Source organism: Ambystoma mexicanum, chromosome 5p, assembly GCF_040938575.1.
Source record: "Ambystoma mexicanum isolate Mex_15411 chromosome 5p, UKY_AmexF1_1, whole genome shotgun sequence".
In the NCBI taxonomy this organism is placed as follows: domain Eukaryota; kingdom Metazoa; phylum Chordata; class Amphibia; order Caudata; family Ambystomatidae; genus Ambystoma; species Ambystoma mexicanum.
Window position 1 is genome coordinate 537,392,653 of NC_090930.1, and position 16,614 is coordinate 537,409,266.

Below are 16,614 nucleotides of genomic sequence, written 5' to 3' on the forward strand. Positions count from 1 at the left end.
AAATCTAATGACCAGTAAATGATAACTCCTGCTCAGCAAGCAGCTAGGACTCACTGCTACAGTACTCTATGACTGTATGAAGTGTATCCTCCCTTGCTTATCACGACCTGCTACCCTTCTGGTAACTACAACTGCCCTACTCACTGCCTGTATATTTGTCTTTATCTCCGCCCACCCGGCTTTATCTATAAACACCCTAACTTTGTATATATTGCTTCTGTAAAATGTCTGTATCATTTGTATATACCCCTCTTGTATCCTATGCCTGTAAATAGGCACCTTCTGTATATACCCTCTTGCAATCAATGTCACATATGTAAATTGTATACCTTCTCTGTTGTAACTAAGCCTTGCATATGCTTGTAACTGCTGTGCCCTGTTACCCCCGGGTATGATGTGCATTACAAATAATAAAACAAACAACCAAACAAATAATATGGAAAGCAGGGTTACTTAGATAGCTCTGGAGGATACCCGTGGCAAGCACGGGAGACGCCAATGTGCTGGACATGTGGGCTAGTAGGACACATATCACGCACGTGCAGAGCAAGACCAACACAAGACGGGGGGAGAGCAAGGCCAACAGGGTTACAATGGGGGACAACAACACTATCAACAACAACAGCCACAATAGGTGACAGAAACACAAATACAACAACAAGCACCACCTCAGCAGCAACTACAAACATACACAACACCACAAACACAAGTGCAGTACCAACTAGCATAACAACAAGCACAACAGCAAGTGGCCACAACACAACAACAACACGTCCAGACAGTACAACAGCTCCCATAAATACAGGACAATAAATTACTACCCGCAGACACACCAATACAACAGACACAATTGGGGAGGGTGACAATATTGGGTCACAACCCATACACAGGGAACGGACAATCATTATATCAGCCCACAGACGTCCTTGTTGTGTCCCATCCTATCGGTAACACCTAACCCTGCGGAGGAACCACGCATAAAGGTGGCGATAGGTGACAAAACATTTTCTTTCCTAGTTGACACAGGGGCCACTAGATCCTGTATTAGGGAAGGGAAGTTCAACTTGTCAGGCGAAGCCATACACACTCAAGGATTCTCTGGGGCTCGAGGGCTGGTTCCTTTTACTGATAACATCTCCTTTTCTGTTGTAGATCACAACCTATCTCTACCACTGCTATACTCAAAACAATCACCAGTAAACATACTCGGGAGCGACATTATGAGCAGACTGAACATGACTATGTCCTTCACTGACAAGGGAATAGTGTGCTCCACACCAGGCATACACATGCTCACAGCACGACACATACTCCAGGCTTACTGTGGCAAAACAGCGGCGAGGGCAGAACCAGTGGACGGGGACCTCTTCCAATATGGAACAGATGTGGCAATAGCATGGCTACCAGGAATTGAGGGCAAGCTGTGGAGGAGACCAGCAGCATACCTTTTCAGACCAGAAATACCCACTAGTGAGGAGGAAGGGGCAATAATATCAGTGGACATCGAGAGTATTGTGGCAACCACATACTACATTGCAGTCCATGCCTAGGATGGGGAAGGGAAAGCATGGAGAGCAGTAATAGCACTAGCCGAAGGATGCAGGCTAACGCAGGTGTCAGATGAGGAGCTGTTCTCGGATGAAGCAGGAGATGGGGAGATGGTGCTCCAGATGTACTTCTATATATGGTTCAAAGTGACATACAAGGATGTAGCACAGAAAATGGCAATGGCATTGAAACACCCACCCCTACCCAAGTACCTTTCTACGAGGAAGATTTAGCAGCTGTACCCGCCTCTCTATGGACTACTAGTCCATATGACATAGGCTGCATAAAAAGCATTGGAGGTGTACAAGTAAAGCTAAAGAAAGGTGCAATGCTGCCCAGGGTGAAGCAGTACCCACTATCTAAAGAAGCTGATGAAGGGATTTATGATATGATATGATATGATATGATATGATATGATATGATATGATATGATATGATATGATATGATATGGCATTTGTAACGCGCCTACACACAAGTGTTTCAAGGCGCGACAAGGCAGGGAGAGGGGAACAAGGGGAAGACAGACAACGATCCTACTAGGCCAGGTGTCATTCAGACCGCGCAAGTGCAGGGGTAGGGGGAAGGGAAAAAGTGCAAGGGGAAGGGGGAAGTGCAGTACAAAGTAAGTAGAATAAAAATAAATAAATAGGGACAGATGGTGGCAAGTGCAAGGTAAGTGCAGACAAGTGCTGGGAAGGGGGGGCTGTAGGGATACAGAGACAGTCCCGCAGTGCAGGGGTTGCCAGGGAGGCAGTGCAAGTGGAGAGTGGCTGGGCCCAGGGCCGAGGTCGGTGAGAGTGGCCCAGTTGCAGATTCAGTGCAGTTTCAGTGAAGAATTTAGCAGGGGAGAGGGAGAGAGAAACCAGAAGCAAAGACAAAGGTTTTGAGGTGCTTCCGGAACCGGAGATGGTTCTCCTCAAGTTTCAGGGAGGCAGGAAGGCTGTTCCAGAGGGAGGCCCCTGCCGCGGAGAGAGATCTACCCCCAGCTCGTTGCTTCGAGAAGCGGCTGACCCTGAGGGAGTTGGAGACGGATGAGCGAAGGGCTCGGGAAGGAAGATATTTAGGAAGAGAGGATTGAAGGTATTTAGGCCCCAGGCCCCAGAAGGCCTTGTGGACAATGCAGAGGGTTTTGAACTTAATCCTTGCAGTCACTGGGAGCCAGTGTAGAGATTTCAGTCCTGGAGAGATACGGTCCCTGGGTTTGAGGCCAAGGACAAGTCTCGCAGTTCTGTTCTGGATCAGTTGCAGAGGGCGGAGAGTGGAGGCAGGCAGATTAAGATAGAGGCTGTTACAGTAGTCCAGCTTCGAGAGAACCAGGGCTCAGGAGGCAGTGAGCTTCTGGGGGAAGGAGAGGAAGGGAAGAATACCTCTGAGGAGGTGCAGCTGGTAGTGTGACTTCTTAGAAACGTCAGATATATGAGGAGAGAAGGAGAGTGTGGAGTCGAAGATGACCCCAAGGTTTTTTGCCTTGCAGGTAGGAGCAGGAAGAGGGCTAAGAGAGGCTGGCCAGAGAGCTGCAGGGAAGGAGGGAGTGGGTGTGCCGATGAGTAGAATCTCAGTCTTACTGGCATTAAGGCAGAGGTCATTGGCGGCACACCATTCATGGATAGCAGACAGACAGTCACAGATGAGGGAAGGAGAGGAGGAGGCCGAGGGTAGCCTGAAAATGAGCTGGGTATCGTCAGCATAGCACTGAAAGTTGGGGCAGAGAGTGGTGATGCGGTGGGCAAGGAGTGCCAGATACTGGTTGAACAGCCAGGGAGAGAGATTAGATCCCTGGGGAACACCACAGGTGGAGAAAAAGATGTCAGAGAGGAAGGACCCAAGTTGGACCTGGGAGGGTCGATTGGAAAGGAAAGAGGTCAGCCATGCAAGAGCCTGACCAGTGATACCCAGGTTATCACGGAGACTGTTGAGCAGGATGGCATGGTTGACAGTGTCAAAGGCAGAAGAGAGATTGAGCAGAATGAGAACACACAGAGTGTTGGAGTCGAGGTTCAAGAGCAGGTCCTCACGGATGTTCAGGAGAGCAGTTTCCGTGCTTCTGGCAGCTCTGAAGCCAGATTGATGGTCATGAAGACTACCAACAGATTCAGCATGGAGGTTAATCTGGGAGATGGCCAGTTTCTCCAGGAGCTTGCCCAGGAAGGGAGTGATGGAGATTGGGCGATAGTTAGCTGGGCAGGAAGGGTCTGAAGAGGGTTTCTTAAGAAGAGGGTGCACAACGGAGTGCTTGAGGGGGGATGGGAAGACTCCAGAGGCGAAGGAGTGGTTGCAAAAGTCAGCCAGGGCAGGAGCCAGGGAGTCGATGTGGTCCTTGATAGTTTTGGAGGAACAGGGGTGAACCTGTTTAGACGAGACTTTCATAGATCGGACTTGTCTGGAAACCTCGTCAGCAGAAAAAAGGGGAAAGGCAGAGAAGGAGGGAGGGGGGGTGGCTGCAGAAGGGCCAGAGGAAGAGCCGGGAAGAGAGGGGGGGAGGTGATAGGAGGAGAGTGAGGACAGGATGTCCTGAGTTTTAGAGATGAAGTGAGAGGCCAGTGCAGTGCATAGGGCCTGGGAGGGGACAGGAGAGGTAGAGACTGCAGCAGGGTTGGCAAGCTCCTTGTAGATTTTAAAGAGTTCAGCCGAGTTGTTAGATGCCGCAGAGATGCAGGCTTGGATAAGGGCTCTCTTCTTGGTGAGAACGGAGAGACGGTATTGCCTTTGGAGCAGACGGCAGGCCAGTTTGTCAGAGGATGAACATGAAGCACGCCATTTCCTCTCTGCCACCCTGCACTTGTGTTTTAGGGTGACGAGATCCAAGTCATACCAGGAGTTACATTTGGCTTAGGGCTTCAGGCGGATTCTCATGACAGGGGCAAGGATATCAAGAGTATCAGATATAGCAGAGTGGAGCATGGAGAGGGCTGTGTCAGGATGGGAGTCAGCCGAAAGGGGAGGGGGGGCGAGAAGGTGGCAGCGAAAGCCTCAACTGACACGCGCTTCATGGGTCGGATGACCGAGAAGGTGGGTGGCAGTGATGAGGGTGGCTTTGACTGTGGGGGAGGGAGGGTGAGGTGGGAGGATAGGAGAAAGTGATCACTCCAGGAGAGAGGAGTGGAGAGAGGGACGGAGAGGGGAAGGTCAGAAGAGATCAGAGCATCAAGAGTGTGCCCTGCAGAATGAGTAGGCCCAGACGGGAGAATAGAGAGTGAGAGAGAGTCGCAGAGGTCACGAAAGAGTCCAGTGGGGGGACAGGAGGCATCCAGGTGGATGTTGAAGTCACCAAGAAAGAGGAGTTGAGTGGTTGAGGACAGGAGTGAGGAGGAGAGGTCAGCCCACTCAGAGAGGAAGGAGGCAATTTGACCAGGTGGCCGATAGATAGTAGCCACGGTAAGGGAATGGCTGGGAGAGAGAGTCTGCAGACAAGACATTCAAAAGAGGGGTAGGACTGCATAGGAGTGACAGTGGCAGGAATCCACTCAGGGAAGATAAGGGCAACACCCCACCCCCTGCACCGTTGGGCCTGGGCACGGAGAGGATCTTGTAACCGTCAAGTAGGAGTGTGTCAAAGCTGGTGACAGGGCTGGCCGTGAACCATGTCTCAGTGAGACCGAGGACGTCAAGGTCCAGTTCCTCAAGAAGGCGACAGATATCAGAGGAATGCTTCATGGCATACTCTATGAAACAATGACTGCCTTAGTGGATAGAGGAATATTGGTATCATCAGAGTCACCGTGCAGCACTGTGGTGTATCCTGTGCGCAAGGCAAAGGAAGAGTCCTGGCATTTCATACAAGATTTGCGACCTCTCAACCACATCGTAGAGGCAGAGTACCCAATAGAAGCTAACCCACCCACCATATTGTGCGGGACAGGTGTCACGATTCATTGTGATCGACCTCAAAAATGCATTTTTCTAAATACCTATACACCGTGATTCACAAGAATTAACAAGTTTCACATGCCGCAACACAAAGTGGAAACACACTAGACTACCCCAAAGGTACTGCGAGTCACCATCCATCTTTAACAGAGTAATACAAATGGATCTAGGAAACATAGAGATTGAAAGAACGGTGCTGCAATATGTAGATGACATCATCATCTGCAGCACCACTGAGGAGAAGTGCAGGAGGGACTCTGTAAAGATGCTCACAGTGCTAGCTTAGAAAGGATACAAGGCTGACAAGGGGAAACTGCAGTACTGTCAAGAACAAGTACTTAATATCGGCAGATCATTTCACAAAAGGGAAGGAACATTGCACCACAAAGGGCACAAGCAATAATGAATACACCACACAGTAAGAGAACTGCAGCAATTCCTGGCCCTATGCAACTACTTCAGAGCATGGGTCTTTGACCAGCTCATACATAGGACCACTGCTCAAGGCCCTTAGAGAAGCACAGAGGGGGGCAAGGAAGTTGGGATGGACAAGAGAAATGACAGAGGCATTCAATGAATTAAAGCACGCCATTTCAACTGTACCAGTACTAGCTACCCCCAACTACGAAGAACAATTCTATATATTCTCACATTGTGATACCGCAGTAATGAAAGCAATACTAACACAAAAGACAAGCATGGGACACAAACTGGTGGCATTTTACAGTGGCCATTTGGATCCTGTAATGATGGGTCCCTTCCTGTGAGAACAGAGCCTAGCTGCAGCAGCATTGGATGACAAAATAAAGTTGAGGTTCATTGGTCTCAAACAGGCTCTTCTGGGAGAAAGAGGTGGAAACAGAGAAGCCCTCCTTCGTCTTATTTGCAAGTTTAGAGCAACTGAATTTGGACTCAACCAAGAACATGAGATGGGACATTTTCTCTAATTGGGATTAAGAATATGTATATTTAATACTGTAAGCCAATCTATACTTGAACTACGTATGTATGGCTATACTAACTAATTCACTTTGATACACCTAATATTAATTCTCAATTCTAGTCACCTCTTTATGTTCACTCTTATGCTAACATGTGTAATTATACTTGTAACAAGTCTTGCCCGACTAGCACACAAGATATGTGTCCAGGCAGTCCCCCACGTAATGGGCTCTTTCGCTATGCTCAACGCTGTTTATGGCCCCTTCTAGTATCTGGCCTACACTTATTTCAAAACACATATACTTCACTCACCATAGTAGGGGAAATTGTGCGGTGAAACCTGCAGCACAAAACTAATAATAGAATGATGTAGGGACCATTGTGTCCTTTTTGCTCTACCTATGTGATCACATGCATTTATTTATACAGATAAGACATCATATACTGTAATGTGCTGGACAATGGGACCTTACGATATGGTCTTTCACTTTGTATAACTCGTAATATACTAAACGAAGCTTCAACATGGCGCCCAGCGTTCCGATAGATAGGATGAAATATTGATTGAAATAGAAGCAGGACTTGGGTTGCTACGTCAACCAAAGTATACACAGGGCAGTGCAGCCGGTTTCAGGACCAGACGGCAGGATACTTTGCGTGGTACTGAGGTAAGCCCAAACAGCAGTACATGCTGGAATAAATAGGCTCCCTAACTATACAATAACACGATAATGCAGGACCGCCTGCAGGGGTGCCTCCGGGCGGTACTTGGGCGGCCGGATCCGTAGTGCCATGAGGTGCCGCGGTTGTGGTTGCGCGAAGGCTGTGCAGAGGTGCTCGCTCAACGCGGATCCAATTTGAATATACAAAAACACTGGGGTATCTTAACTTCCAGCGGAAAACAGTATACATATATTTACGTGGTTTAATGAGTACGTATACAGTGAAATCGTTTGACTCTCTAATATTCTGTATATTCAAATAGCAAAAAGCAATTTGCATATTTTTAAGTTGTTTTAGGAGTACGAATGCAGTGTAATCGTTAGACTTTCTAATTTTCTGTATATCCATTTACCTTCAATAGACCAAACATATACTTCGTTTTTTTCTCTGTCAGCCAAAGATTTGTAATGGCTAAAGACGCCGTAGAATCATATCATTAGGAATAGCACAGAGCACATAAACTGGCATTTAACCCACGATTTGCATTCTGATCTCACATAGGGGGATTCATCCCGTGACATTTTGTGCTTTTTTGAAATGGAAACCTAGATATGGACGATAGGTAAGGTTCCCATGAGCAAAACTTTATATAACCTTGTGTAAGAAAAGAACTGGTCATGTTATGTTGAGATGAAACATTCATATAAATCGAACTAATAATTATTTTTTGCCTTTGTCTATTTGCTGTTCTCTCTCTTTCTTTTATACCTTAAACCTCCACCCCTTTGATCCCTCCCTGACTTTCTGTGACTTTAAACTGTATCATGGTATTTGGTGGCATCTTTTTTACACTTATGCGACTATGGATGTTTTGGTTATTGTTTGTATTTTTGGTTTTTCAATGTCCTCAATTTATTATTTTTTGTTAACGTATTTTATTGGCATTTGTATTGGATGCATACAAATACAAGGAAATTAACTAAAACAATCAACATAAACAACACAGTCTTCATGGGAAACAGTTCCTCTTACTTAGGTGGGCGTGAGTGCAACTGGGGGTTCCGACGTCTCGGGAAGTGGGAGGGATCTCGGTCAGGAGGATCACCATATCCAGGGGAGTGCGAGGGATCAGTTATGGCAAAGTGGTGGGGTTTCTCAGGGGGGTTTGTGGTCTGCACTGAAGGGTATATCTCTCAGGAGGGCCTTCCAAGAGTCCAGAGTGCCACTCGCAATGTCTCCGTTAGAGGTGATTCCATCCTGCCAGGCTCTAATTTCGGCTGCAGTCCATCTCTCTAATTCTTTCATCCAGCGTTCATGTCTAGGGCCCCCTGGTGTCTTCCATGCCATGGCTAGAGTTCTTTTCGCAAGGATACATGAAATGTCCATCAACTTAACAACATGTTTGTATTTGCTTGGTCTGGGGTAGACCCCTAATAAACATTCTCCGGGTGTCCATTCATATCTGCTTATCCCGGCGTCAGTGCAGGTTTGTTTGACTTTGGACCACAGCGCCATTGTCTTGGTGCAAGTCCAGAACATGTGGATCAGATCAGCTTTGTCATTCCCACACCATGGGCAAGCCGGGGAGGCCTGTTTGTTGAAGGAGGCCACCCTGTGTGGGGTCATATACGTCCGATACAGGACGTTTAGTTGTATCTGACCGAATCTGGAGTTTCTCGACACCTTCTTGGGGTATAGTAGCGTTCTTTCCCATTCCTTGTCCGTAAGCGTAGTTTCAAAATCGGTCTCCCATTTCGCCTTAAGTGTCTCGCTTTTGGGGTTGGGTTTGTTGATGAGCCACTTATAGAGTCGAGAGACCGGTTTCCAGCCATCCGTTAGGTCGTGCATCTCTTGTAACAGTGGGTCTGGGGTGGGTTCCTCCGGCCAGGTGCACCAGATCTTCTTGGCGGTTTGTTTGAGCCGATGATACCAAGGGAACTGGCCACTTGATAGCCCTTTGTTAGCCTGCAGCGATTCAAAATCCCTGAATTCGCCCTCCTCAAACATATCACCCCATGTGTAAATTCCGGAGTCCTCCCACCTCCTAGCTGTGGAGAGATCCAATTCTGTTCTGCACACGTCAACCAGGATGGGGTTGTCTGGTGAGTAAGGGTGTTTCACCTGCCTGACGTAGCAGGTTCTGGTCCAAATCTGTCTGCCAAGTTCGATGATCAGGGGGGCATCTGGGGATTGCCGTAGGGGGTTCCAAAGAGTTTCCCTAGGGAATATTCTGGAGGAAGATTGTCTCAATAGCCCCAGCTCAGCAGATGGTTCGTCCGAGAGCCACTTCGTCACGTGGCTAAGCTGTGCCGCAAGATAATACAACTGGAGGTCTGGGAGTTGTATTCCCCCTTCCTTGTATGGGAGGGATATCGTGGCCAAAGTCAATTTATGCCTGGTCCCCATAGGAAGTCCTTGATAAGTGCCTCTAATTTCTTAAAGAAGGGCGGTCTGACGTAGTGGCATATGTTGACGAAGAAATAAAGAAATCGGGGGAGGACTATCATCTTAACGATTGCTGCTCTGCCCACCATTGCGAGTGGGAGTCCAGACCAAAATTTCATGGATCTGCGAAGGCTGGTTATTGCTACTTCTGTGTTGTGCTCATGTGTGAGCATCGGGGTGTGGCTCACATTAATTCCTAGGTACCGGAACGTGTCGAGTTGCCACTTTATCCCAATGTTCGGGAGGTCGGTTTCTTCTAAGTCTCTCAGGCTAGCCAAGGGAAAGGCAGAGGATTTCGCATAGTTATCTAGCACATCCAATGTGATTGGTGCGTTGACCTGGGATCTTTCAAGTATAAAAGGACATCATCCACGTATAGGGATATTATGTTATGTTCGTTGCCCACTTTGATGCCAGCGTCAAAGAACTGATTCCTAAAATATATGGCAATCGGCTCCAGGCCCAATATGTATAGCATGGGCGACAGTGGGCACCCTTGTCTGGTGCCCCTTTGTATTTTCCAGGAATCAGACACTGTTCTACCGGTTTTTACTCTTGCCATAGGCAAATTATAGAGTACTGTGATCCATCTGACAAAGCCCTCGCCAAACCCGAACCCCCTCAGTACCTCGACGAGCCATTCCCAGAAGATAGAATCAAAGGCCTTGATGGCATTGAGTGATAGTACTGCTAGGTCTTCTTCATTCTCATAGGTTTCGGCCATAATGTGTTGGAGCCTTCTCAGGTTAGCCGTGGTGTTGTGTCCTGGGACAAAGCCATTCTGGTCTTTGTGGATTAGGGACCCTACCTCCCTAGCGAGTCTGCTGGCCAGTATAGTGGTGAGAATCTTACTGTCACAGTTTAACATGGCCAGAGGGCGATAAGAGTCACAGTCGGTGGGTGGTTTGTTTGGTTTGAGCATGGGAATAATTATTGTCTCTTTCATAGTGTTAGGTAAGACCCCGTTTTCGTAGGCCACTAGGTAGACCTCGTGGAGGATGTGGTGAGGATGGGTTCGTATGTTTGGAAAATTCAGGCGGGAAGCCGTCACTTCCGGGAGCCTTACAGGTGGCCAGCGATCTGTTTGCATCTGTCACGTCTTCTGCTGTGATTTCCATTTCCAGTGCCTCTCTCTGTTCGCTGGACATTTTGGGGAGGCCTATCTCATCTAGTGTTTCTTTGATTTCGTCTCTGTCTACTTGTGTTTCGTGGGAGTACAATCAGGAGTAGAATTTTGGCAAATGCTTCATTGATTCCTAGTTGTGTCTTGTGGCGTGTCCCGTTGTCGTCCAGTATCTCCGTTGGGAGGTGCCTGGGGCGTTCACGCTTACATAGTCAGGCCAGCAATCTGCCGGGTTTGTCAGATTCCTTATGAGACCTGGTCGTGTATGTCGCGAAGTCAAACTTCTCCAATCTGTCCCAGGAAGATTGGCGTTTCTCGCGGACTTCCTTCAACTTCGTTTCAACCTCTGGAGTAATGTTTGAGGTGGATTCTAGGCGGGAGATCTTTTTTTCTTGTGCTTCGAGTTCAGAACTCAATTGCTTACGAGTGCCTCCAGATTTTGATATTATTTCTCCTCTAGCCACCACCTTCATGGCTTCCCACAATGTGCTCCAGGTAGATACTGAGCCTTTATTAATGTCGATGTATTCTTCTAGTTTTTCAGCGAGGTCCTCGCTGAACTCCGGGTCGGCGAGGGCCGCTGTGGGCATCCTCCACATGGGGATTGGTGGTCTAGGCCCCGTTAATCGCCATTGCATGATCAGTGGGGAGTGGTCTGAGATTGATCTTCCTAAGTATGCCGTGGTTTCTGCCACTGGTACTTGTTCTCTGTCGAAGAACAGATAGTCGATCCTCGTGTGGATCTTATGCGGGGCTGAATAATAGGAATAGATCTTTTCAACAGGATGTTGTTCCCCCCAAATATCCACCAAATCAAGTTGTTGCAGTGTTTCCGTCAGGGCACATGTTGCGGGGTTGCTTGGATGGGGGGGTGGTGCTGACCTGTCCATAGAGCCATCAATGACGCAGTTGAAGCCCCCCCATATAAAGGTCCTATTTAGGTGGCATGCTATCCTTGAGCTTATTGCTCTGAGGTGTGATGGTATTCCGTGTTGCGGGAAGTACGAGTTGACTAGGCAAATAGTGCCCCACATTATCACATACCTTCCCTCTTTATCGGACTCGAATCCTTGCAATTGGAAGGGCACATTCGGGTTCACCCATGTGAACACCCCCTTGAGTATTTGGAGTAGGGGGATCCTCTCCCAGTCCCAGTCCATCGATCTATTAATTTGGATATGGCGTCTTCTGTAAGATGCGTCTCTTGCAACATTGCAATCGAGACCTTTTTCCTGTGGCGATACGATTTTATTCGATTTCGTCTCAAGTATGAGCTCATCCCCCTCACATTCCATGTCATGACCTTGAGTTGTGACGCCATCGGGTCCATGTTTTGAGGCCGGCTGGCAGCTCCTCTTCTGGAGCCTGTAGTAATGCCAATTCGAGGTTATGAGACCGTAGATGGGAGTAATCAAGTTCTTCGCCCCCCAAGTTGTAGCATGCACCCATCCTGTGCTTCTTCAGCGGTAGTGGTGTGAAGACTGTATAACTAACAAAACTATTAACAAAACTCAAACTGGTGCACCCAGCGACTACATCTTCGTTGTGGTGCTCGGGCGCTCTCGAGCCGTCCTGACCCATCCGGGTATTGGGCACGAGCTGTGTCGGGCAGGTGGCTGTCCCGACCCGGATTGTCTGCGGGGGATAGGGCTGGTGTCTGGCGGAGAGGCCGAACGAGGGCCGTTTCTATGTAGCTAACTGTTAGTTGGATTACCTTCTGAGGTCCGGTTGATTGTGCTTGTTGTGGCCATTTATGGCAGCATGTGTCGTGTGCCGACGGTCTAAGAAACTCAAGCTTCCATCTGGGGAGCATCTTTACCATCTACGAGGTTGTTGTCTTCAAGGCACATGTTGGCGGCCGTTGGGATTTCTAGGAATATGGCACGCCCGTTGAAGATGACTTTCAAGCGTGATGGGTAGAGCAGCCTGTATTTCAGGTTTAGTTGTCAAAGTCTTGCTTTTACTGGGACAAAAGAGTTCCTCTCCCTCTGCACTTTCTGAGTGTAATCGGGATAAATGGTTATTTTAGAGTCGCCACGTTCGATGGGGCCTTCTTCTCTTGAGCGCCGTAGGATAATTTCCCTATCCTGAAAGTGTCGAATTTTAGCAATTATTGGTCGTGGAAATTATCCAGGTGGTGGCCGCTTCTTGAGTGACCTGTGGGCCCTTTCGACTGCAAATCCTTGCGACAGTTTCCCGGCCCCAATCTCTTGCTGCAGTAAGGATTCTATGTAGGCTCTAGTGTCTCCTTCTGGTACTCCTAGTATCCTAATGTTGCCCCGTCTAGCCTGACCTTCGGCCTCCTCGGACCTCTCCTCTAGGATAGCCACTTTCTTCTCCAGGTCTGCAACCTTGGACTTCAAGACTGTTGTGGCCCCAGCCAATTCTTCTATTGAAAACTCTGTGTTTGTCACCCTCTCGGTTAATTTGCGGGCGTCCTGACGCATGAGTTGAATGTCCATTTTAAATTCGTCGATCTTAGAGTCTATGTGTGTCCTCAATGAAGCAAGAGCCTCCAATATTTGGGAGTGGTTATCTGTGGATTCCCCCTCTTTCGTGTGGGTAATCTCTGGGGCACAAGAGCGAGCCTGTATGGGTTTTTTTTGCTTGGCAGATACAAATGAGTCCATGGTGGCTGCTTTCACTTTGTTCCTGGTGGCCATTTTGGAGTCTCAGTGATGCTGCCCCTGGGACACTCTAGATGAGTTACCGGTGGGGATATCAGCCGTCTCCCCGTAGAGTAAGGTGTCAAGAGTCAATGAATCCGAATATGCAGGGGAGTAGAGGTGCCGCCACTATATCTGTGAAGTTGCCGTCGGTGCCCTTACCTCTGGGCGTCCGACTCGCTGGGGTAGGGAGATCTGGGGGCGTCGTAGTCGCGCTCTGCAGCTGGTTCTCGCTGTCCTGTGCCTCGGGGCGATGCTGGGGAGGAACCTCCGGTGGTAGTGTGCGCCCTCAGCGGGCCGTCCACGGCGACGGCTGAGCCTGCGTAGTGTACCTCGGGTGTGCAGGTGCCGCTGTGGCGGGCCTCGCCCAGCGGTGAGAAGCAGGGTGAGGGCTCTCCCTTTCGATGTTCTGCATGCGATCGTGCTCCGTCGTGTTGTCTCTGCTCGCTCTGGCCACCTTAGTCCCCGGATGTCGTTTGATGGCGGCTCCCTTCTCGGAGTTTCCGCTAAGTGACGCAGGGTGCCATCTTGGATGCGTATGGAAGCGGGGAAGGATATATGATTCGAGGACAATTTCCCTGACCAGCGGGTCCGATTTTCCCAGTTGGTCAAGCGGGTTGTGTCGGGGTCAGCTTCTCCCACCTCTGCATCAGCTTTTCGCGGTCGTGGGCACTTCTTGTACCGGCAAAAAGGATCAAGAAACGGCGTCTCGGTTGGAGCTCGGCCATTCAGCCTCTGTACCCCATCGGCTCCAGGCCACGCCCCCAATGTCCTCAATTTATAATTTTGTTAATATATGCTATTACATTATGTCAGTTTCGATTAGCCCTGATTTGAGGAAGACACTTGTGTGTCGAAACACGTGTTATCTGGAAAGGGCAACATATTAAATATATACTTTTTTCACCTGAACTACACTGTGGTGCAGTTCCCAAAGTGTGGAGCTTTTCTGTCTACTGTTTTTCCAAGGGGTTGGAGTCTGGTCCCCCTTTTTCTGCCCCGCACTAACTGCGACACAATCCCAAATTGTATTAGGAACCAGGCGCATGGGCTTATAAATTGGTACAAAAAAAAAAGAACTTTTTTGCAGAAGCATTTGCAGTGGAAAAATCCTCCTCCATCACCATGGGATGCCCCACCATACTGTACGTGGAGCATGCCCTATTTGCAATATTGAACAAGCCAAAATCCACACTGACCACTCAAAGAGCTACAGGATATGAGATTATACAGTCCAGACCTGAGCTGAAAATAGTAAGGTGCAGTAATGTTAATCCAGCACGGTTTATAGCAGAAGAAGTAGAAAATGAAGAGTATGCACATGACTGCACACAGGCAACTGAAATGTACTCAAGTACCAGGAAAGTGGAAGAAAATGCCCTAGAAGGGGGGGGAGATAATGTGCATCGATGGGTGATGAACAATTGATCAAAATGATGGGATAAGAAGAACAGGAGCAGTAGTAGTGCGATTGAGGCTGGACTGGACTCACGTTGCAGTAAAATGCATCAAATTACCACAGCACTATTCAGCGCAAGCAGCGGAGCTAGTAGCGCTCATTTTGGACTTAGTAGAAAGCAATGAGAAAAGAGTAACTATATACTCTGACAGTGCATATGTTATATCAACAGTACACTCAGGATTAATAAAATGGCAAAGAAGAGGATTCAGAAGAGCAGATAGTACTCCGGTACAGCATGCTATCCTACTGGCTGAACTAATTGAAGTAACTAATTACCCGGAAGAGGTAGCACTGGTGAAGTGTCAGGCACACACTAATGGTGACGACCCAATATCAAGTAACGAAACAGCAGATGCACATGCAAGATATGCTGCGTACTTTGGTGAGAAATGGAACCTCCCAGAAAAACAAAAAGATAAGGGGGGGGTAAGACAGATGTTGATGAAGTATGGGTACACACACATCCCAGAGACACAGATTATGGAGCTGTAGGCAGCAGCACCAATGGCAGAGAAGGAACTATGGGTCAAAAGAGGATGCATCATGTCCCCCACAGATGCATTATGGCGACAGAATAATACAGAGAAAGTTGTGATGCCCCTGGCCCTATTGAAAACAGCTCTGACCCAATTACACTGTCCCACGCACACAGGGAAAGAAGTAATTGCTGCACAGATAAAAGAATCATGGTTCTGCCCGAGCAAAACTCACATGTTGCAAATTTCATTAGCAACTGCCTCACATGTCAGCAATTCACGGCCGGTCACACGCTGCAAGTGATCAAAGGTACAATACCCCAGCCTGAAGGACCCTTTCTGCACCTACACATTGACTATGGTGACATGATAAATGTATGTCAAGGTTCCAGATACATGATTGTAGTAGTGTGCCCATTCTCAAGGTGGATGAAGGCAGGTCCATGCTCTCATGCAGATGCATTCAGAGTGGCCAAATTCTTGGTGAGGAAGGTGTTCCCGAGGTGGGGAGTATGCAAAGTGCTACGGTCAGACAATGGCCCCCACTTTGCCAATTAATTGTTTCAGCACGTAACTGCCCTTTTGGGAATTAAACATAAGTTCACATGTGCGTATCACCCACAAGCAAATGGTGTCTGCGAATGGCTCAATGGCCTATTAAAAGAAGAAATAGCAAAGATCCAACAAACAACCATAAACAGTTGGCTGTACTGCCTCCCTTTGGCCTTGTTTGAGTTAAGAAACAGACCAGGGTCGGACCACCACCTCACGCCCGCCGAGGTGGTGACCGGACCTCAAATGCACCTTCCACTCACACCACCATAAAGAGCAACAACTGACTGTCACAACACAAGTACTGTTTTGGTGAAGAAATGCACGAGTATGTCTCTTCCTTGGTTACTAGTGCCGCTTTTATCTCTCAACAGATCCAACGGACACAGGGCGGGTCGGAGAACAACCAACAGGGAGAAGCAAACAATGAGGAACAGGAACAGACTACACAGTGGACAGTGAAAGAGGGAGACCAGGTTCTCCTGCAAAATTATCATAGAAAGTGGAATGCCCCCAGATTCACAGGGCCCCACTTGGTGGAGAAAATAGCCCCTAGAGCAGTTAAGTTGCAGGGCAAGGACGTGTGGACACACATGCACAACATCAAGCCCTACAAAGCACAGACCACCCCTCACCTCAGCAAAGGGGCCAACGCTTCAGCAACGACAACTGACAACAACAATGACACAGTACAGACACCGGATACCCCAAAGGACACAAACGACCAACCACACATAGCCCACCCTATGATCACGAGATCCCAGACAAAATAAATAACTTTAGCTAAAATTAACTCCCACCAGCCACCAGTTAATGAAGAACATTGTCAAAACAATCTGCAATATACATCACACTGTGTAAACACGTGC